Genomic DNA, 22,323 nt, shown 5'->3' on the forward strand with positions numbered 1-22,323 from the left:
TCATACCCTAGTCATACCCAAGTCATACCCTGGTCATACCCTAGTCATACCCTGGTCATACCCTGGTCATACCCAAGTCATACCCTAGTCATACCCTAGTCATACCCTAGTCATACCCAGGTCATACCCTGGTCATACCCTAGTCATACCCTGGTCATACCCTAGTCATACCCTAGTCATACCCTAGTCATACCCAAGTCATACCCTGGTCATACCCTGGTCATACCCTGGTCATACCCTGGTCATACCCTGTTCATACCCTAGTCATACCCTAGTACAGTGACATTCAAAGTGGGGGTCGGGAATCCTGGATGAGTCATGGGGGAATTGCAGTGGGGTTGCCAAACTATATCAAAATATTTATTAGAATTTTTGTTGAAATAAAAAAAAGTCAAGATTTCATGTTATTGTATGGGACAATAATACAAATGTTTTTGAAAAATATAATTTTATTGAGTAATTTTGATAAGAGAGATAAAAATGTAAAGAATTGAAGGTGATTTGTTAATGTACAGATTTGAAGGTGTTGCCATTAGATTTGCGGTGATTTTTATTTTATTTTTTGTAGAACGAATGTGAGAAGGTTACTTTTTTGGTTGACTTTTTAAAAGGACATTCTACTCAAAAATACAGGAAAGTTTTGTTTTTTTTACATCCAAATCTATTTAAAAAAAATGTAAATGGCATGTTCTAGAAGGGTCCAGACACCCTTTTTTTTGTGATATCACTTCACTTGTTATTTTTTCTATTTTTTTTATTCTTTACTGCAAATCACTTCCTCGTCCTTGTTCTGCAGTTTGGGGCCCTGAAAAACATGAACAAAGGCTCCAAAAACACCCAAATATGTCCTTTTGGAAACACTCTCAGTATCGTGATGCAGGTCTTTAGATGTTGAACACATGACATTGTCATTCTGAACTTCATGCACAAGGTTATAATAACTTTTGTGTGAATCAAGCTGTTTCCCTTACTCAGCTGTGCAGGCCGGGTGAGTCTGTATAGTATACAGGCTAGCTAAGTTTTTAATGTTAGCAATGTTCGCTAAGCTTATCAAGCTAGCTAAAATATTATTGGTTGAATAATTGTTATGACTTCAAAAGCACTGGAACACAATCATGTCAGACTTATCACTTCCCAGTGTCCTATTTCTCACGAGCACGTGAAGCCAGCAACAGTGTATCAGAGACAAATACCATCAAATTACCATAAAACATTTGAAATATATCCCACTTTGTGATATTTATTGGTTGAAGTTTAGAGGTAGGCCTAAACAAGACTATTTATCAGTAGTAGGCTATAACCCATTTTATAATACATATTTTTGCATTTTTGGTTATTGAACAGTATAGGGTCCATTGACAATAACACAATATTAATATTGATAATGTATGCAGTTGATTATTTAAATTTTTTTACAAATTAATGAAAATGTATGATGTAATATTGATTTAATCACTGATCATAGAGTACATGACAACAGCTGTGTCCATAAGATCTCCTACAGCTTTAAAAATAAATACAGGCATACACCCGTGTAAGATACACATTTTCACCCTGAACATATTGTCATCTGGTTTGGGGTGACGTTCGGCTCAGAACCCATTCGAATAGAGGCAGTGTGTGAACGTTCTCTGGTCCATTTCAAAGTTCCCTCTGAGCGCTGGATCCGCCCAGCTGGCTGGAGACGCGCTCTGATTAGCCCGCTGAGGCTCATTTGCATTGACGTCAGTAAAGGCTGTAGGTCAATCCTTGCGGCAGCTTTTATTGGACGTGCTGCTGTCAAGCAGTGCCGAAGAATTGGAAGGGCAAACGCTCGAAAGGCAGAGAAAAATACTTAAATAATTCACCATTATGTAGCGAATTTCTGTGTCTTGCGTTTATAAAGAATAATCACCCATCTTCCTTACTGAAAACCGAAACTTGGGGACGCGCAGCGGTCTGTTTTTATGCGATTGGTCTGATCCAGAGGAGGTACCTCTTCAACAGATAATTTGACAGCACTCTTCATATTTTTTTCAGAAAGAGGAAAAAATTGCAACTCATTTTTACCCAGTTTTCTATCTCTGTCGGGTCGTCATCAAGCTGTCAGTGGATGTCTGAATGAAGATTCCATCAAAATATTTCTGTTTCGACTAATTGGTATTTTTTGGCAGATAAATGGCATGTTTTGTCGGACTAAATTGCATTTTGTTGCAAGGGGAAGTCTTGAGATTGGAGCGACAGTCGAGGGGAGCACCATGCAGTGTGAATATTGTAGCCTGTTGATGATGGGGTATATGAGGCTGGAACAAACTGTCGTGAGAACCGGATTGTGGCCAATGTCTTGAAATGAAGTGGCTAACCAGATAGTCAAAGAAAAACAGTTGTCCAATGGAATTGGATGGTTTTGGGTGGGGAGCACGGTTTCAGCAGAACGCTTATTGGACGAACATGGATAAAACTTCTGCTTGAATTCAACCAGAAGACTGACGTTTACTTGAAAATAGTAAAGTTTAAAAAAAATACATACATTCAGAAAGAGAGCGAGAGAGCAAGTGATGTACGAATCCGAGGCGGGGAAGCGGTGTCATGAAGGATAAATCGGCCCTGGAATAGAACCACAGAACAGCGGCGTTCTATAATAACGGGATTCGTGTTAGCAATAATAAAACGACGCGTGTAGAAAATCTCTCCAAATTTCTTCATGTAAAAAAAATTAAAAAGCAGAGAGAGGAAATCTGTTTCCTGGTTAGGGGGGTGGGTGGGTGGGGGGAAGGAACATCTATTATTCATGCTTAGTGTTAGGGAAACCGGAGAGAGCGTTTAGCATTACGATTTATCAAGAGGGAGAAAAAGACCCCCCCAGAAGATATCAGTGGAGGGATACCGAATGACAGTCGTCCAGGTATTGGTAAAGCACTTGAGCGAGAGGGATTGTCTGAAGTGGGGTTGAAGCATGGGCTGTGCTTCAAGCATTCATATCTCCGATAGGGTGGTCTATCAAAGTGGAAAGGAATCAGACGATTCCCAGCAGACCAATGCCACTCCTGCCCCAGGACTTCTGATCAAACCCAGCACTATCAAGGTGAGACACACACAGGCCACTCTTCTTGGAGAAGAGCCACACACACACACAGACACACACTCACAGACACACACTCACAGACACACACACTCACACACACACACACACACACACACACACACACACACACACACACACACACACACACACACACACACACACACACACACACACACACACACACACACACACACACACAGAGTTTCTCCTTATGTGTTATGGTCTGAATGTCACATACTTCCTTCTACACTGGGCAGTACGTAGGGAGGCCTGACCATCCAATGTATTTATGATTGACACACAGACACACACTCACAGACACACACTCACAGATACACATACAGACACACACACACACACACACACACACACACACACACACACACACACACACACACACACACACACACACACACACACACAGAGTTTCTCCTTATGTGTTATGTCTGAATGTCACATACTTCCTTCTACACTGGGCAGTACGTAGCGAGGCCTGACCATCCAATGTATTTATGATTGACACACAGACACACACTCACAGACACACACTCACAGACACACACTCACAGATACACATACAGACACACACACACACACACACACACACACACACACACACACACACACACACACACACACACACAGACAGAGTTTCTCCTTATGTGTTATGTCTGAATGTCACATACTTCCTTCTACACTGGGCAGTACGTAGCGAGGCCTGACCATCCAATGTATTTATGATTGAGTGATGTGAGGATGTTGAAACGGGTGCTGTACGGCATTAATATGGCCATCAAACCTTGTAATGTTCAGCATCAACCTCCTCTTCTGTCTTCTTTTACTTTCGGAGAAGGAGAAGTGGATTAGGCGTCAGTCCAAATGTATGACCTCGGTGACCCACGCCCCCCTCCCTCCACACAGAGCAGGTCGTGGGGGGGTCATACAGAGAGTATTGTTCAGTCTTCCATAACACTATATAGACAATAAGGTCTAGCCAGGCAGGCAGTGTGGAGGACATAAGGCCTAGCCAGGCAGGCAGCGTGGAGGGCATAAGGCCTAGCCAGGCAGGCAGCGTGGAGGACGTAAGGCCTAGCCAGCCAGGCAGGCAGCGTGGAGGACGTAAGGCCTAGCCAGGCAGGCAGCGTGGAGGACATAAGGCCTAGCCAGGCAGGCAGCGTGGAGGACATAAGGCCTAGCCAGGCAGGCAGCGTGGAGGACATAAGGCCTAGCCAGGCAGGCAGCGTGGAGGACATAAGGCCTAGCCAGGCAGGCAGCGTGGAGGACATAAGGCCTAGCCAGGCAGGCAGCGTGGAGGACATAAGGCCTAGCCAGGCAGGCAGCGTGGAGGACATAAGGCCTAGCCAGGCAGGCAGCGTGGAGGACATAAGGCCTAGCCAGGCAGGCAGCGTGGAGGACATAAGGCCTAGCCAGGCAGGCAGCGTGGAGGACATAAGGCCTAGCCAGGCAGGCAGCGTGGAGGACATAAGGCCTAGCCAGGCAGGCAGCGTGGAGGACATAAGGCCTAGCCAGGCAGGCAGCGTGGAGGACATAAGGCCTAGCCAGGCAGGCAGCGTGGAGGACATAAGCCCTAGCCAGGCAGGCAGCGTGGAGGACATACATCTCCAACCACGTCACAGTTTCCCCGGCTATTTTCTCTCATGAATAGATGGCATTTGTTTACAGCTTGTGGTTATTGCATATCCAGCCAACTCTGTGTGTGGGAGTAGTTGAAATTCAATCTAACAAGCAGTACAGAATTTGTACAGTTGCATACTGACGCATATTGGGCCTACAGTATTTAAACGTATAATTTTTAAAAATAAAATAGCAGAATGTTATTTGAACTCTGTAAAAATGAACAGGTGGGACTCCTGTCAAATGTAGGACACCTACACTTCCTGTGTGTGTGTGTGTGTAAATGAAGATACAGTGTGTGTGTGTAAATGAAGATACAGTGTGTGTGTGTGTGTGTGTAAATGACGATAGTGTGTGTGTGTGTAAATGACGATACAGTGTGTGTGTGTGTAAATGACGATACAGTGTGTGTGTGCGAGCGAGCGCACAGTGCTTGGCAGTATTGTAGTTGTGTAAATGAAGATACAGTGAACGTGGCCGTGGTTTGATTGAATATTCCCTGATGTCATCATTGGACCGTCGTGTTCATTCACGTTAATGCATGTGGACGTGGCTGTTGGAGCTGTAGTGTAGAACGTATTCACTCTGACATTCATGTTGTTTACTACACGTCCAGGATGGTAAAGCCACGTCATCGGTCTGTTGGGCCATAAAACCAACAAACAGTGACATGTCATCTAATGTGGTACTGATTGAAATCTAGCAGGACATTTCTGCCCAAACACAGTTTGATCTGGGCATAGAGTACATCCAACTCACAATGTTGATACAGACATGTCATTTAATGTGATCAAAATCACGTCATGGACTTTAATCACGTCACAATGTCATCTTTTATCTAGCATATAGTACAGTATGTAGGCCTGTCCAACCACAGCAGTATGTAGGCCTGTCCAATCACAACAGTATGTAGGCCTGTCCAACCACAGCAGTATGTAGGCCTGTCCAACCACAGCAGGTGTAGAGGCAGTATGTAGACCTGTTCAACCACAGCAGGTGTAGAGGCAGTATGTAGACCTGTCCAACCACAGCAGGTGTAGAGGCAGTGTGTAGGCCTGTCCAACCACAGCAGTATGTAGGCCTGTTCAATCACAGCAGGTGTAGAGGCAGTATGTAGGCCTGTCCAACCACAGCAGGTGTAGAGGCAGTATGTAGGCCTGTCCAACCACAGCAGTATGTAGGCCTGTCCAATCACAGCAGTATGTAGACCTGTCCAACCACAGCAGTATGTAGGCCTGTCCAATCACAGCAGTATGTAGACCTGTCCAATCACAGCAGTATGTAGACCTGTCCAATCACAGCAGTATGTAGACCTGTCCAATCACAGCAGTATGTAGGCCTGTCCAACCACAGCAGTATGTAGGCCTGTCCAACCACAGCAGTATGTAGGCCTGTCCAACCACAGCAGTATGTAGGCCTGTCCAACCACAGCAGTATGTAGGCCTGTCCAATCACAGCAGTATGTAGGCCTGTCCAACCACAGCAGTATGTAGGCCTGTCCAATCACAGCGGGTGTAGAGGCAGTATGTAGGCCTGTCCAATCACAGCGGGTGTAGAGGCAGTATGTAGGCCTGTCCAACCACAGCAGGTGTAGAGGCAGTATGTAGACCTGTTCAACCACAGCAGGTGTAGAGGCAGTATGTAGACCTGTCCAACCACAGCACGTGTGGAGGCAGCACGTGTGGAGGCAGCACGTGTGGAGGCAGCACGTGTGGAGGCAGTATGTCCAACCACAGCACGTGTGGAGGCAGCACGTGTGGAGGCAGCACGTGTGGAGGCAGCACGTGTGGAGGCAGCACGTGTGGAGGCAGTATGTCCAACCACAGCACGTGTGGAGGCAGCTCGTGTGGAGGCAGCACGCGTGGAGGCAGCACGCGTGGAGGCAGCACGCGTGGAGGCAGCACGCGTGGAGGCAGCACGCGTGGAGGCAGCACGCGTGGAGGCAGACCACGCGTGGCTGCCGTGGAGGCAGCACGCGTGGAGGCAGCACGCGTGGAGGCAGCACGCGTGGAGGCAGCACGCGTGGAGGCAGCACGCGTGGAGGCAGTCACAGTTAAAACATCAACACCAGAGGAGTTCAGCACCAGTGGGTATACAGTATAAATATACAGTGATAGTATATCGTGGGAGGACCAGTGGATATACAGTATAAATATACAGTGATAGTATATCGTGGGAGGACCAGTGGATATACAGTATAAATATACAGTGATAGTATATCGTGGGAGGACCAGTGGATATACAGTATAAATATACAGTGATAGTATATCGTGGGAGGACCAGTGGATATACAGTGTAAATATACAGTGATAGTATATCGTGGGAGGACCAGTGGATATACAGTATAAATATACAGTGATAGTATATCGTGGGAGGACCAGTGGATATACAGTATAAATATACAGTGATAGTATATCGTACATGGGGAGGCCTGACCTGGTACTGGGCCGTACGTAGGGAGGGAGGCCTGACCTGGTACTTGGCCGTACGTAGGGAGGGAGGCCTGACCTGGTACCGGGCCGTACGTAGGGAGGCAGGCCTGACCTGGTACCGGGCCGTACGTAGGGAGGCAGGCCTGACCTGGTACCGGGCCGTACGTAGGGAGGCAGGCCTGACCTGGTACCGGGCCGTACCTAGGGAGGCCTGACCTGGTACCGGGCCGTACGTAGGGACGCCTGACCTGGTACCGGGCCGTACCTAGGGAGGCCTGACCTGGTACCGGGCAGTACCTAGGGACGCCTGACCTGGTACCGGGCCGTACCTAGGGACGCCTGACCTGGTACCGGGCAGTACGTAGGGAGGCCTGACCTGGTACCGGGCAGTACGTAGGGGAGGCCTGACCTGGTACCGGGCAGTACGTAGGGAGGCCTGACCTGGTACCGGGCCGTACGTAGGGAGGCCTGACCTGGTACCGGGCAGTACGTAGGGAGGCCTGACCTGGTACCGGGCCGTACCTAGGGATGCCTGACCTGGTACCGGGCCGTACGTAGGGAGGCAGGCCTGACCTGGTACCGGGCCGTACGTAGGGAGGCAGGCCTGACCTGGTACCGTGCCGTACCTAGGGAGGCCTGACCTGGTACCGGGCCGTACCTAGGGAGGCCTGACCTGGTACCGGGCCGTACCTAGGGAGGCCTGACCTGGTACCGGGCAGTACCTAGGGAGGCCTGACCTGGTACCGGGCCGTACGTAGGGAGGCCTGACCTGGTACCGGGCAGTACGTAGGGAGGCCTGACCTGGTACCGGGCAGTACGTAGGGAGGCCTGACCTGGTACCGGGCAGTACGTAGGGAGGCCTGACCTGGTACCGGGACGTACGTAGGGATGCCTGACCTGGTACCGGGCAGTACGTAGGGAGGCCTGACCTGGTACCGGGCAGTACGTAGGAGGCCTGACCTGGTACCGGGCCGTACGTAGGGAGGCCTGACCTGGTACCGGGCAGTACGTAGGGAGGCCTGACCTGGTACCGGGCAGTACGTAGGGAGGCCTGACCTGGTACCGGGCAGTACGTAGGGAGGCCTGACCTGGTACCGGGCCGTACGTAGGGAGGCCTGACCTGGTACCGGGCCGTACGTAGGGAGGCCTGACCTGGTACCGGGCAGTACGTAGGGAGGCCTGACCTGGTACCGGGCAGTACGTAGGGAGGCCTGACCTGGTACCGGGCAGTACGTAGGGAGGCCTGACCTGGTACCGGGCAGTACGTAGGGAGGCCTGACCTGGTACCGGGAAGTACGTAGGGAGGCCTGACCTGGTACCGGGCAGTACGTAGGGAGGCCTGACCTGGTACCGGGCAGTACGTAGGGAGGCCTGACCTGGTACCGGGCAGTACGTAGGGAGGCCTGACCTGGTACCGGGCAGTACGTAGGGAGGCCTGACCTGGTACCGGGCCGTACGTAGGGAGGCCTGACCTGGTACCGGGAAGTACGTAGGGAGGCCTGACCTGGTACCGGGCAGTACGTAGGGAGGCCTGACCTGGTACCGGGCAGTACGTAGGGAGGCCTGACCTGGTACCGGGCAGTACGTAGGGAGGCCTGACCTGGTACCGGGCAGTACGTAGGGAGGCCTGACCTGGTACCGGGCAGTACGTAGGGAGGCCTGACCTGGTACCGGGCCGTACGTAGGGAGGCCTGACCTGGTACCGGGCCGTACGTAGGGAGGCCTGACCTGGTACCGGGCCGTACGTAGGGAGGCCTGACCTGGTACCGGGCCGTACGTAGGGAGGCCTGACCTGGTACCGGGCCGTACGTAGGGAGGCCTGACCTGGTACCGGGCCGTACGTAGGGAGGCCTGACCTGGTACCGGGCCGTACGTAGGAGGCCTGACCTGGTACCGGGCCGTACGTAGGGAGGCCTGACCTGGTACCGGGCCGTACGTAGGGAGGCCTGACCTGGTACCGGGCCGTACGTAGGGAGGCCTGACCTGGTACCGGGCCGTACGTAGGGAGGCCTGACCTGGTACCGGGCCGTACGTAGGGAGGCCTGACCTGGTACCGGGCAGTACGTAGGGAGGCCTGACCTGGTACCGGGCCGTACGTAGGGAGGCCTGACCTGGTACCGGGCCGTACGTAGGGAGGCCTGACCTGGTACCGGGCCGTACGTGGGGAGGCCTGACCTGGTACCGGGCCGTACGTAGGGAGGCCTGACCTGGTACCGGGCCGTACGTAGGGAGGCCTGACCTGGTACCGGGCCGTACGTAGGGAGGCCTGACCTGGTACCGGGCCGTACGTAGGGAGGCCTGACCTGGTACCGGGCAGTACGTAGGGAGGCCTGACCTGGTACCGGGCAGTACGTAGGGAGGCCTGACCTGGTACCGGGCCGTACGTAGGGAGGCCTGACCTGGTACCGGGCCGTACGTAGGGAGGCCTGACCTGGTACCGGGCCGTACGTAGGGAGGCCTGACCTGGTACTGGGCTGTACGTAGGGAGGCCTGACCTGGTACTGGGCCGTATGTAATACCGGGGACACAACCACAGCAGCAGACATACAGACAGTTTTAACACCAGAGAATAATGGCATTGATCATATTTAATTATTTTATTTAAACTTCATTGAACTAGGCAAGTTAGGTAAGAACAAATTCTTTTTTACAAGTTTATTTACAATGACGGCCTTCATCGGCCAAACCCGGACGTCACTGGGCCATTTCAAGCGGTCCCATGTGCTCTGCACATGAACATGAGCACAGCAGTTGGAACGTAGCGAATGGCATCAACCATATGGAAACCATGTGTTCTGATGTGTTTGATACCGTTCCACTGATTCCGCTCCAGTCATTACCACGAGCCCGTCCTCCCTGATTAAGGTGCCACCAACCTCCTGTGGATGAATGCTATAATAACACTCTAACGTACAATGCCTCTAGTGCTAGTACAGACAAACGCTAGCAAACGCACTCTACACACACGTATACTGTAGTACGTTGTCATATTAGGGAGGCCTGACCTACTACTGGGCAGTACGTAGGGAGGCCTGACCTAGTACTGGGCAGTACGTAGGGAGGCAGGGTAGCCTAGTGGTTAGAGCGTTGGACTAGTAACCAGAAGGTTGCGAGTTCAAACCCCCGAGCTGACAAGGTACAAATCTGTCGTACTGCCCCTGAACAGGCAGTTAACCCACTGTTCCTAGGCCGTCATTGAAAATAAGAATTTGTTCTTAACTGACTTGCCTGGTTAAATAAAGGTAAAATTTAAAAAATATATATTGTTGTATGGTGATATCATATGTGATATTATATGGTGATATTATACATTTTGTTTTGTAGATATGTAGTGGTGTAATAATGTTATATGTTTATCTTTATTTTTATGTGTGATAATATGACTATATATCATAATAATGTCATGGAACAGAGGAAATGGAACGGCACCAAACAGGTGTTTGATACCGTTCCACTGATTCCGCTCCAGTCATTACCACGAGCCCGTCCTCCCTGATTAAGGTGACACCAACCTCCTGTGGGACACAGTGTGCTACTTTATACATCTTCTTTGTGATCGTTCAGAGGACCTGAAGTGCACCATGTCCCAGGCACAACTCTCCCTGCCTGCCTCTCTAGCCCTCCCACCCAGGCCTGGGTGCTGTTCATTAGTGCGCACCGTAGCTAAACGCTTTGCAACTGAACGGAACTTGAAGCTTGGTGACTAGTGAAGAAGACCCAGGTCATCAGACCAGACCAGACAGCAGAACCACCCAGTCAGACAGTAGAACCACCCCAGTCAGACGGCAGAACCACCCCAGTCAGACGGCAGAACCACCCCAGTCAGACGGCAGAACCACCCCAGTCAGACGGCAGAACCACCCCAGTCAGACGGCAGAACCACCCCAGTCAGACCAGACGGCAGAACCACCCCAGTCAGACCAGACGGCAGAACCACCCCAGTCAGACGGCAGAACCACCCAGTCAGACGAGACGGCAGAACCACCCAGTCAGACGAGACGGCAGAACCACCCCAGTCAGACGAGACGGCAGAACCACCCCAGTCAGACGAGACGGCAGAACCACCCAGTCAGACGAGACGGCAGAACCACCCCAGTCAGACGAGACGGCAGAACCACCCCAGTCAGACGAGACGGCAGAACCACCCCAGTCAGACGAGACGGCAGAACCACCCCAGTCAGACCAGACGGCAGAACCACCCCAGTCAGACGGCAGAACCACCCCAGTCAGACCAGACTGCAGAACCACCCCAGTCAGACGGCAGAACCACCCCAGTCAGACCAGACTGCAGAACCACCCCAGTCAGACGGCAGAACCACCCCAGTCAGAATGGCAGAACCACCCCAGTCAGACGGCAGAACCACCCCAGTCAGACCAGACGGCAGAACCACCCCAGTCAGACCAGACGGCAGAACCACCCCAGTCAGACGGCAGAACCACCCCAGTCAGACCAGACTGCAGAACCACCCCAGTCAGACGGCAGAACCACCCCAGTCAGACGGCAGAACCACCCCAGTCAGACGGCAGAACCACCCCAGTCAGACGGCAGAACCACCCCAGTCAGATGGCAGAACCACCCCAGTCAGACGGCAGAACCACCCCAGTCAGACGGCAGAACCACCCCAGTCAGACCAGACGGCAGAACCACCCCAGTCCCCCTGTGACATCCAGGCGTATTCTTGCATTATGCAGCCGTTGTAATATTAAAGGGATTTTTGAAGTTTTAATCTGACTGGGTAAGTAGAAAGGGGGATTAACTCATGGAAGTTGAAGGTAGTTTCTGGAGCCATTGCTAACTAGTGTTAGCACAATGACTGGAAGTTTACAGGAACAGCTAGCATGCTAGCTTTTTAAAAATGTTTATTGCCAAAATGTCGTACTATCCCTTTAACTGTGGGGCTTCCCGTGTACACTTCTGACTGCTTCTAGGAACTTTGTGTTTTAAAGAAGCAGGGTGCACAGGGCTCACAGGCGACAAAACACCGTGCACTAAGCGTGATCACGTAGTTAACAATGAATGTATTGATCTGTACACTATCAAGTGCCTTTAGCCTAAGGTAAGACTCGTCCCAACATGAAAGGCTTGTAGGTTTTCTGTAGGCACAGAGCACAGTCACGAGTCGGGTCTGGAGTGTTTCCTGCAGGTCTCACATGGTCAGGAGGGAGAAACTCCAGGGGGGGACCCTGTAGACATTGTGACTTGTGAGCAGCTGACAGAGAAACTTGTTAGGCTATGTTGGGGCCTAGGAGCGTAAACTCCTCCCCAGTCATGGCTTCAGTCCTACATGGCACCCTATGTAGTGCACTACGTTTGACCAGAGCACTATGGGGCCTTGTCAAAAGTAGTGCACTAAATAGGGAATAGGGTGCCTATTGGGGCACGGATATGGTTTGAACGGCTGAGGTAAATGATAAGCAATACAGCTCTGAATCCTCTTGTGGTTCTCAGTACGTGCCAGGCCTCTCCTTTTCCCCTCTAAAGGCCCACTCCTGAATTAAAAAAAAACAAACAACCAACAACAACAAAGCAGCCCTGCCACTTGGCTAGCTGGAAAGCTGGGTGATGATCAGCGATTAAAGGTCTATATCCTGTCCAGTTGCACGGTGTTCGTCTCGCTCTCTTTCTTTCCTTGAACCTGTTCTATCGGGGCTCAAAACTGCGACCAAAACACTTGCATTTGCGACCCCATGACTTGACAGTACAACACCAATTTTTTTTTTACATTTGTTGCTTGGGTCACGTTAGTCTCTGGTTCACATTTGAGCTTTTTTATTATCAAGATTTATTCGAACAGCAATGGGTATGCAACCCAGATATTCAAAAAGTTGGTCCGAAGTCCTGTTTGAATCTTTTTTGTGACACGCAATTCAGTCATCATGCACTGTTGTGTGAAAATTGATAAAAGCTTTCCCCCAAAAAATTTGCCCAATTTTAAATATCGACTCCAAAGTCGGCCTCCAGTGCATTCGGAAATTATTCAAAAACCTTTTGACTTTTTTCGTATTTTGTTACGTTACATCCTTATTCTAAAATGGATTAAACAATAAAAAAATTCTCATCAATCTACACACTACCCTGTAATAACAAAGTCAACAAAAAAAAACAAAAAAATATTTGTGCAAATGTATAAAAAAAACAATAGCAAATAGAAATACCTTATTTCCATAAGTCACATTGTTTCTGCAACCTTTATCAGAACCCCTCAGCTCTTACCTTTCTAACAGTACTACGTATGTGTTTGTAGGATTTCGTTTTGAAACTGAATTGTACTTTGTGAGGGTAATATACAATATTATGCGTCATTTAGAAAATGGCACCAGAGAGGGTCAGAGCAAGTACACCGTTTTTAACAGAGCAAGTACACCGTCCAATTATTATTGATTTATTTCCCAGATGTAGTCTCCTGATGTGCTTTAAGCATGGTTGTGGACTTTGAAAAACTAGATGGATGTTCTATTAAAAAAAAAAATTTTTGAGTAAAAAGTTGATACTAGGAACTAAGAAACTGTGAAAAATGAAACGTGGAAAAGGGATTTTAAATGATTTTATAGGGCCCTACTCCTTTAGTAACAGATTTTATAGGGCCCTGCACCTTTAGTGACAGATTTTATAGGGCCCTGCACCTTTAGTAACTGATTTTATAGGGCCCTGCACCTTTAGTGACAGATTTTATAGGGCCCTGCACCTTTAGTAACTGATTTTATAGGGCCCTACTCCTTTAGTAACAGATTTTATAGGGCCCTGCACCTTTAGTGACAGATTTTATAGGGCCCTGCACCTTTAGTAACTGATTTTATAGGGCCCTGCACCTTTAGTAACTGATTTTATAGGGCCCTGCACCTTTAGTAACTGATTTTATAGGGCCCTGCACCTTTAGTAACTGATTTTATAGGGCCCTACTCCTTTAGTAACAGATTTTATAGGGCCCTGCACCTTTAGTAACAGATTTTTTAGGGCCCTACTCCTTTAGTAACTGATTTTATAGGGCCCTACTCCTTTAGTAACAGATTTTATAGGGCCCTGCACCTTTAGTAACATATTTTTTAGGGCCCTACTCCTTCAGTGACAGATTTTTTAGGGCCCTACTCCTTTAGTGACGGATTTTATAGGGCCCTGCACCTTTAGTGACAGATTTTATAGGGCCCTGCACCTTTAGTAACAGATTTTATAGGGCCCTACTCCTTTAGTGACAGATTTTATAGGGCCCTACTCCTTTAGTGACTGTTCAAAATCACTAACAATAACAACCTTTTTTGAGAAAAAAAAATCCCCCCTCCCAACAATCAATGTAAATATGACATTGTCAAATTAAATTGTAACTATTTGTTTATGAAGGGTACAAATTAAAGATGGCAACATTTTAAATGATGAGTTCATCACCCGCTTTCCACTGGCAAATGTACCTGAATGTCAAAAGCCCTGTAAAGGAATGCTAATTTAAAAGATGGCTAGTCATTTATTAGCCTGGTTCTGGATGGAAAGCAGAGGCAAGGCCATTATTGGTGTGACCAAATCATACTGGTGCCATCAACTGAAAGAGTTGGTCTAGTCTAGAGACCTGACTAGAGTTCACATCTTCATAGTCAGTCTTGAAGTCTACGATAGACCTCCTCTATAGTCCATAGACCATAGTCAGCTGTAACTATCAATAGTATAACAAGGCTTAAAACGATGTTTGATTGAACCCTGAATACAGAAACTGAATGGGGAAGTCTCTTCTATACATGGTAGACTCCTCCTCACTCTATATATAGAGAGACAGCATGTCAACCTGTAGGCCCTGCATGACCCCAATACATTAATGTCCGGGCCAGTAGAAATACAAGTCAGTTAAGAACAAATTCTTATTTTCAATGACGGCCGAGGAACAGTGGGTTAACTGCCTGTTCAGGGGCAGAATGACAGCTCGGGGGTTTGAACTTGCAACCTTCCGGTTACTAGTCCAACGCTCTAACCACTAGGCTACCCTGCCGCCTGTATTACTGAGTAAAGGGGCCATGTTTAACACCTGCTTCAGTCGCACCTGTATTACTGAGTAAAGGGACCATGTTTAACACCTGCATCAATCGTACCTGTATTACTGAGGAAAGGGACCATGTTTAACACCTGCTTCAATCGTACCTGTATTACTGAGGAAAGGGACCATGTTTAACACCTGCTTCAATCGTACCTGTATTACTGAGGAAAGGGACCATGTTTAACACCTGCTTCAATCGCACCTGTATTACTGAGTAAAGGGACCATGTTTCACACCTGCTTCAATCGTACCTGTATTACTGAGTAAAGGGGCCATGTTTAACACCTGCTTCAATCGCACCTGCATTACTGAGGAAAGGGACCATGTTTAACACCTGCTTCAATCGTACCTGTATTACTGAGTAAAGGGACCATGTTTCACACCTGCTTCAATCGTACCTGTATTACTGAGTAAAGGGGCCATGTTTAACACCTGCTTCAATCGCACCTGTATTACTGAGGAAAGGGGCCATGTTTAACACCTGCTTCAATCGTACCTGTATTACTGAGTAAAGGGACCATGTTTCACACCTGCTTCAATCGTACCTGTATTACTGAGGAAAGGGCCCATGTTTAACACCTGCTTCAATCGTACCTGTATTACTGAGTAAAGGGACCATGTTTCACACCTGCTTCAATCGTACCTGTATTACTGAGTAAAGGGGCCATGTTTAACACCTGCTTCAATCGTACCTGTATTACTGAGGAAAGGGCCCATGTTTAACACCTGCTTCAATCGTACCTGTATTACTGAGGAAAGGGCCCATGTTTAACACCTGCTTCAATCGCACCTGTATTACTGAGGAAAGGGACCATGTTTAACACCTGCTTCAATCGTACCTGTATTACTGAGGAAAGGGACCATGTTTAACACCTGCTTCAATCGCACCTGTATTACTGAGTAAAGGGACCATGTTTCACACCTGCTTCAATCGTACCTGTATTACTGAGTAAAGGGACCATGTTTCACACCTGCTTCAATCGTACCTGTATTACTGAGTAAAGGGACCATGTTTCACACCTGCTTCAATCGTACCTGTATTACTGAGGAAAGGGCCCATGTTTAACACCTGCTTCAATCGTACCTGTATTACTGAGGAAAGGGCCCATGTTTAACACCTGCTTCAATCGTACCTGTATTACTGAGGAAAGGGACCATGTTTAACACCTGCTTCAATCGCACCTGTATTACTGAGGAAAGGGACCATGTTTAACACCTGCTTCAATCGTACCTGTATTACTGAGGAAAGGGACCATGTTTAACACCTGCTTCAATCGCACCTGTATTACTGAGGAAAGGGACCATGTTTAACACCTGCTTCAATCGTACCTGTATTACTGAGGAAAGGGCCCATGTTTAACACCTGCTTCAATCGCACCTGTATTACTGAGTAAAGGGACCATGTTTAACACCTGCTTCAATCGCACCTGTATTACTGAGGAAAGGGACCATGTTTAACACCTGCTTCAATCGCACCTGTATTACTGAGGAAAGGGCCCATGTTTAACACCTGCTTCAATCGTACCTGTATTACTGAGGAAAGGGCCCATGTTTAACACCTGCTTCAATCGCACCTGTATTACCGAGGAAAGGGCCCATGTTTAACACCTGCTTCAATCGCACCTGTATTACTGAGGAAAGGGCCCATGTTTAACACCTGCTTCAATCGTACCTATATTACTGAGGAAAGGGCCCATGTTTAACACCTGCTTCAATCGTACCTGTATTACTGAGGAAAGGGCCCATGTTTAACACCTGCTTCAATCGCACCTGTATTACTGAGGAAAGGGGCCATGTTTAACACCTGCTTCAATCGCACCTGTATTACTGAGGAAAGGGCCCATGTTTAACACCTGCTTCAATCGCACCTGTATTACTGAGTAAAGGGCCCATGTTTAACACCTGCTTCAATCGTACCTGTATTACTGAGGAAAGGGCCCATGTTTAACACCTGCTTCAATCGTACCTGTATTACTGAGGAAAGGGCCCATGTTTAACACCTGCTTCAATCGTACCTGTATTACCGAGGAAAGGGCCCATGTTTAACACCTGCTTCAATCGCACCTGTATTACTGAGGAAAGGGCCCATGTTTAACACCTGCTTCAATCGTACCTATATTACTGAGGAAAGGGCCCATGTTTAACACCTGCTTCAATCGTACCTGTATTACTGAGGAAAGGGCCCATGTTTAACACCTGCTTCAGTCGTACCTGTATTACTGAGTAAAGGGACCATGTTTAACACCTGCTTCAATCGCACCTGTATTACTGAGGAAAGGGCCCATGTTTAACACCTGCTTCAATCGTACCTGTATTACTGAGGAAAGGGCCCATGTTTAACACCTGCTTCAATCGCACCTGTATTACTGAGGAAAGGGCCCATGTTTAACACCTGCTTCAGTCGTACCTGTATTACTGAGGAAAGGGCCTCGTAAAAGGAAGCTTGAAGCCTGTGGAAGTCAGCAGACTCTTACAGGATTCTTTTAAAGGTCCATGCTGTCAAATGTTTTGTCGTCCCCCTATGTTTTATATATTATACAACAGCTGATGAAACTAACACTGTAAACACACCAAACGCGGATCAGTGTTATTTTCCGATAATTTACTTAATCTTTTACGGGCTACTTTTTCTATTTGCCTGCCGAGCCTATGTGCTTGTGGAAAACACTGATTAGTGACGGTCTATTTCAGAGACGTTAGCAGAGCTGTCAAGATGTCAGAGTTGGTTTGAAGTCTCTCCTCTGGCACAACAACCACTATCTTATTACACTATGACCATACCAAGAACACCCAAGAACATTGGCTCATCAATTACACAAGGTGTGTGTGTGTGTGTGTGTGTGTGTGTGTGTGATTTATAAAATTAAAAAAACACACACAGCTCGCTCCAACGGGCTACAAATCTATTAAACCGTCTTCTCATTAGGTTTTGGAATGACCATGGACCTCACAAACCCAGCTGTGCTAGCCTGGTACTTCTCACCAAAACCAGCTGTACTGTGCTGGCCCGTTACTTCTCACCAAACCCAGCTGTACTGTGCTGGCCTGGTACTTCTCACCAAACCCAGCTGTACTGTGCTGGCCTGGTACTTCTCACCAAAACCAGCTGTACTGTGCTGGCCCGTTACTTCTCACCAAACCCAGCTGTACTGTGCTGGCCTGGTACTTCTCACCAAACCCAGCTGTACTGTGCTGGCCTGGTACTTCTCACCAAACCCAGCTGTACTGTGCTGGCCCGGTACTTCTCACCAAACCCAGCTGTACTGTGCTGGCCCGGTACTTCTCACCAAACCCAGCTGTACTGTGCTGGCCTGGTACTTCTCACCAAACCCAGCTGTACTGTGCTGGCCCGGTACTTCTCACCAAACCCAGCTGTACTGTGCTGGCCTCGTTACCCTCCACTGTATTGGCTGGAATCCTGCTGGATGGGACAATGTGGAAAGAAAACATCCGACCCAGTTCAGTACGGTTTAGGTTGGCCTTCGTGTGTGTTACTGTGTGTGTCTGTGTTGTGGGAGTGTGTACAGTTGAAGTCGGAAGTTTACATACACTTAGGTTGGAGTCATTAAAACTTGTTCGTCAACCACTCCACAAATTTCTTGTTAACAAACTATAGTTTTGGCAAGTCAGTTAGGACATCTACTTTGTGCATGACACAAGTAATTCTTCCAACAATTGTTTACAGACAGATTATTTCACTTATAATCCACTCTATCACAATTCCAGTGGGTCAGAAGTTTACAGACACCAAGTTGACTGTGCCTTTAAACAGCTTGGAAAATTCCCCAAAAATATGTCATGGCTTTAGAAGCTTCTGATAGGCTTATTGACATAATTTGAGAAAATTGGAGGTGTACCTGTGGATGTATTTCAAGGCCTACCTTCAAACTCAGTGCCTCTTTGCTTGACATCATGGGAAAATCAAAAGAAATCACCTCAGAAAGAAAATTGTAGACCAAGTCTGATTCATGCTTCATTTCCAAAGCCTGAATGTACCACGTTCATCTGTACAAACAATAGTACGCAAGTATAAACACTGTGGGACCACGCAGCCGTCATACCGCTCAGGAAGGAGACACATTCTGTCTCCTAGAGATTAATGTACTTTGGTGCGAAAGGTGCAAATCAATCCCAGAACAACAGCAAAGGACCATGTGAAGATGCTGGAGGAAACCGGTACAAAAGTATCTATATCCATAGTAAAACGAGTCCTATATCGACATAACCTGAAAGTCCAGTCAGCAAGGAAGAAGCCACTGCTCCAAAACCGCCATTAAAAAAAGCCAGACTACGGTTTGCAACTGCACATGGGGACAAAGATCATACTTTTTGGAGAAATGTTCTCTGGTCTGATGAAACAACAATAGAACTGTTTGGCCATAATGACCATCGTTATGTTTGGAGGAAAAAGGGGGAGGCTTGCAAGCCGAAGAACACCATCCCAACCGTGAAGCATGGGGGTGTCAGCATCATGTTGTGGGGGGGGCTTTGCTGCAGGAGGGACTGGTGCACTTCACAAAATAGATGGCATCATAAGGGAGGAAAATTATGTAGATCTATTGAAGCAACATCTCAAGACATCAGTCAGGAAGTTAAAGCTTGGTCGCAAATGGGTCTTCCAAATGGACAATTACCCCAAGCATACTTCCAAAATTGTGGCAAAATGGCTTAAAGACAACAAAGTCAAGGTATTGGAGTGGCCATCACAAAACCCTAACCTCAATCCCATAGAAATTTGTTGAACTGAAAAAGCGTGTGAGAGCAAGGAGGCATACAAACCTGACTCAGTTCCACCAGCTCTGTCAGGAGGAATGGGCCAAAATTCACCCAACTTATTGTGGGAAGCTCGTGGAAGGCTACCCGAAACGTTTGACCCAAGTTAAACAATTTTAAAGGCAATGCTACCAAATACTAATTGAGTGTATGTAAACTTCTGACCCACTGGGAGTGTGATTTAAATAAAAGCTGAAATAAATCATTCTCTCTACTATTATTCTGACATTTCACATTCTTAAAATAGTTCTGATCCTAACTGACCTAAGACGGGGAATTTTTCCTAGGATTAAATGTCAGGGCTTGTGAAAAATTTAGTTAAAAAAAAAAATGTATTTGGCTGTGTATGTAAACTACCGACCTCAACTGTATATGTCTTATAGGGTGTGTGTGTGTGTGTGTGTGTTATGTTGTGTGTGTGTGTATTATATCTGGGCCGGTCTGCCTGTGATAAGGTGTGTGTGTGTGTGTCTTGTGTGTGTGTGTGTCAAGGGCAGTCTACCATCTGGGCCGGTCTGCCTGTGATAAATGGTACAAGGTCTAGTGATAGTTGTCTTAGTCCGGGAACAGGGCGGTGGTGCATTCCTGCCTCTACACATCAGGCATAAATGGGACAGACAGCAGGGTTCCAGACAGACGGACAGCAGGGTTCCAGGCAGACGGACAGCAGGGTTCCAGGCAGACGGACAGCAGGGTTCCAGGCAGACGGACAGCAGGGTTCCAGGCAGACGGACAGCAGGGTTCCAGGCAGTCAGACAGCAGGGTTCCAGGCAGAGACAGCAGGGTTCCAGGCAGGCGGACAGCAGGGTTCCAGGCAGGCAGGACAGCAGGGTTCCAGGCAGGCAGACAGCAGGGTTCCAGGCAGGCAGACAGCAGGGTTCCAGGCAGGCAGACAGCAGGGTTCCAGGCAGGCAGACAGCAGGGTTCCAGGCAGGCAGACAGCAGGGTTCCAGGCAGGCAGACAGCAGAGTGGCAGGCAGGTAGGCAGACAGCAGAGTTCCAGGCAAGCAGAAAGGTTCAAGACAGCAGAGTTCCAGGCAGACAGGCAGCAGGGTTCCAGGCAGGCAGACAGCAGAGTTCCAGGCAAGCAGAAGGGTTCAAGACGACAGGGTTCCAGTTAAGCAGAAGGGTTCAAGACAGCAGGATTCCAGGCAGACAGGGAGCCGGGTTCCAGGCAGACAGCAGGGTTCCAGGCAGGCAGAGAGCAGAGTGGCAAGCAGGTAGGCAGACAGCAGAGTTCCAGGCAACAGGCTTCCGGGCAGGTAGGCAGCAGGCTTTTGGGCAGGCAGGCTTCCGGGCAGACAGACAGCAGGCTTCCGGGCAGGCAGACAGCAAGGTTCCAGACAGCAGGGTTCCTGGCAGACAGGCAGCAGGGTTCCAGGCTGACAGACAGCAGGGTTCCAGACAGACACATAGCCAGACGGGCAGGGAGGCAGACTGCCGGGAAGACTTGCAGGGTGACAGGCAGAGAGCAGGGTTCCAGGCAGACAGCAGGCTTCCGGGCAGGCAGGCAGGAGGCTTCCGGGCAGGCAGGCAGCAGGCTTCCGGGCAGGCAGGCAGCAGGCTTCCGGGCAGGCAGGCAGCAGGCTTCCGGGCAGGCAGGCAGCAGGCTTCCGGGCAGGCAGGCAGCAGGCTTCCGGGCAGGCAGGCAGCAGGCTTCCGGGCAGGCAGACAGCAAGGTTCCAGACAGCCAGCCAGCAAGGTTCCAGACAGCAGGGTTCCGGGCAGGCAGGCAGCAGGGTTCCGGGCAGGCAGACAGCAGGCTTCTGGGCAGGCAGACAGCAAGGTTCCAGACAGCCAGCCAGCAAGGTTCCAGACAGCAGGGTTCCTGGCAGACAGGCAGCAAGGTTCCAGGCTGACAGACAGCAGGGTTCCAGACAGACACATAGCCAGACGGGCATGGAGGCAGCCAGACGGGCATGGAGGCAGCCAGACGGGCATGGAGGCAGCCAGATGGGCAGGGAGGCAGCCAGACGGGAAGACTTGCAGGGTGACAGGCGGGCAGACATCAAGGTTCCAGACAGCCAGCCAGCAAGGTTCCAGACAGCAGGGTTCCAGGCTGGCAGGCATCAGGGTTCCAGGCTGGCAGACATCAGGGTTCCAGACAGATAGCCAGCAGGGTTCCACACAACATGGTTCCAGACAGACAGCCAGCAGGTTCCAGGAATGCGGCAGGTTTCCAGGCAGTCAGGCTGTAGGGTGACAGGCAGTCAGGCTGTAGGGTTCCAGGCAGGCAGACTGCAGGGTGACAGGCAGGCAGACTGTAGGGTGACAGGCAGGCAGACTGTAGGGTGACAGGCAGGCAGACTGTAAGGTGACAGGCAGGCAGACTGTAGGGTGACAGGCAGGCAGACTGTAGGGTGACAGGCAGGCAGACTGTAGGGTGACAGGCAGGCAGACT

General features: G+C 49.1%; 1 pseudogene; it reads left to right on the forward strand.

The window, feature by feature from the left end:
- Positions 1-2,753: 2,753 nt before the first annotated feature.
- LOC135555014 (high affinity cAMP-specific and IBMX-insensitive 3',5'-cyclic phosphodiesterase 8A-like) overlaps positions 2,754-22,323 on the forward strand; it is a 164,622-nt pseudogene continuing 145,052 nt past the window's right edge.

The sequence above is a fragment of the Oncorhynchus masou genome, chromosome 2, assembly GCF_036934945.1.
Source record: "Oncorhynchus masou masou isolate Uvic2021 chromosome 2, UVic_Omas_1.1, whole genome shotgun sequence".
NCBI classification, from domain to species: domain Eukaryota; kingdom Metazoa; phylum Chordata; class Actinopteri; order Salmoniformes; family Salmonidae; genus Oncorhynchus; species Oncorhynchus masou.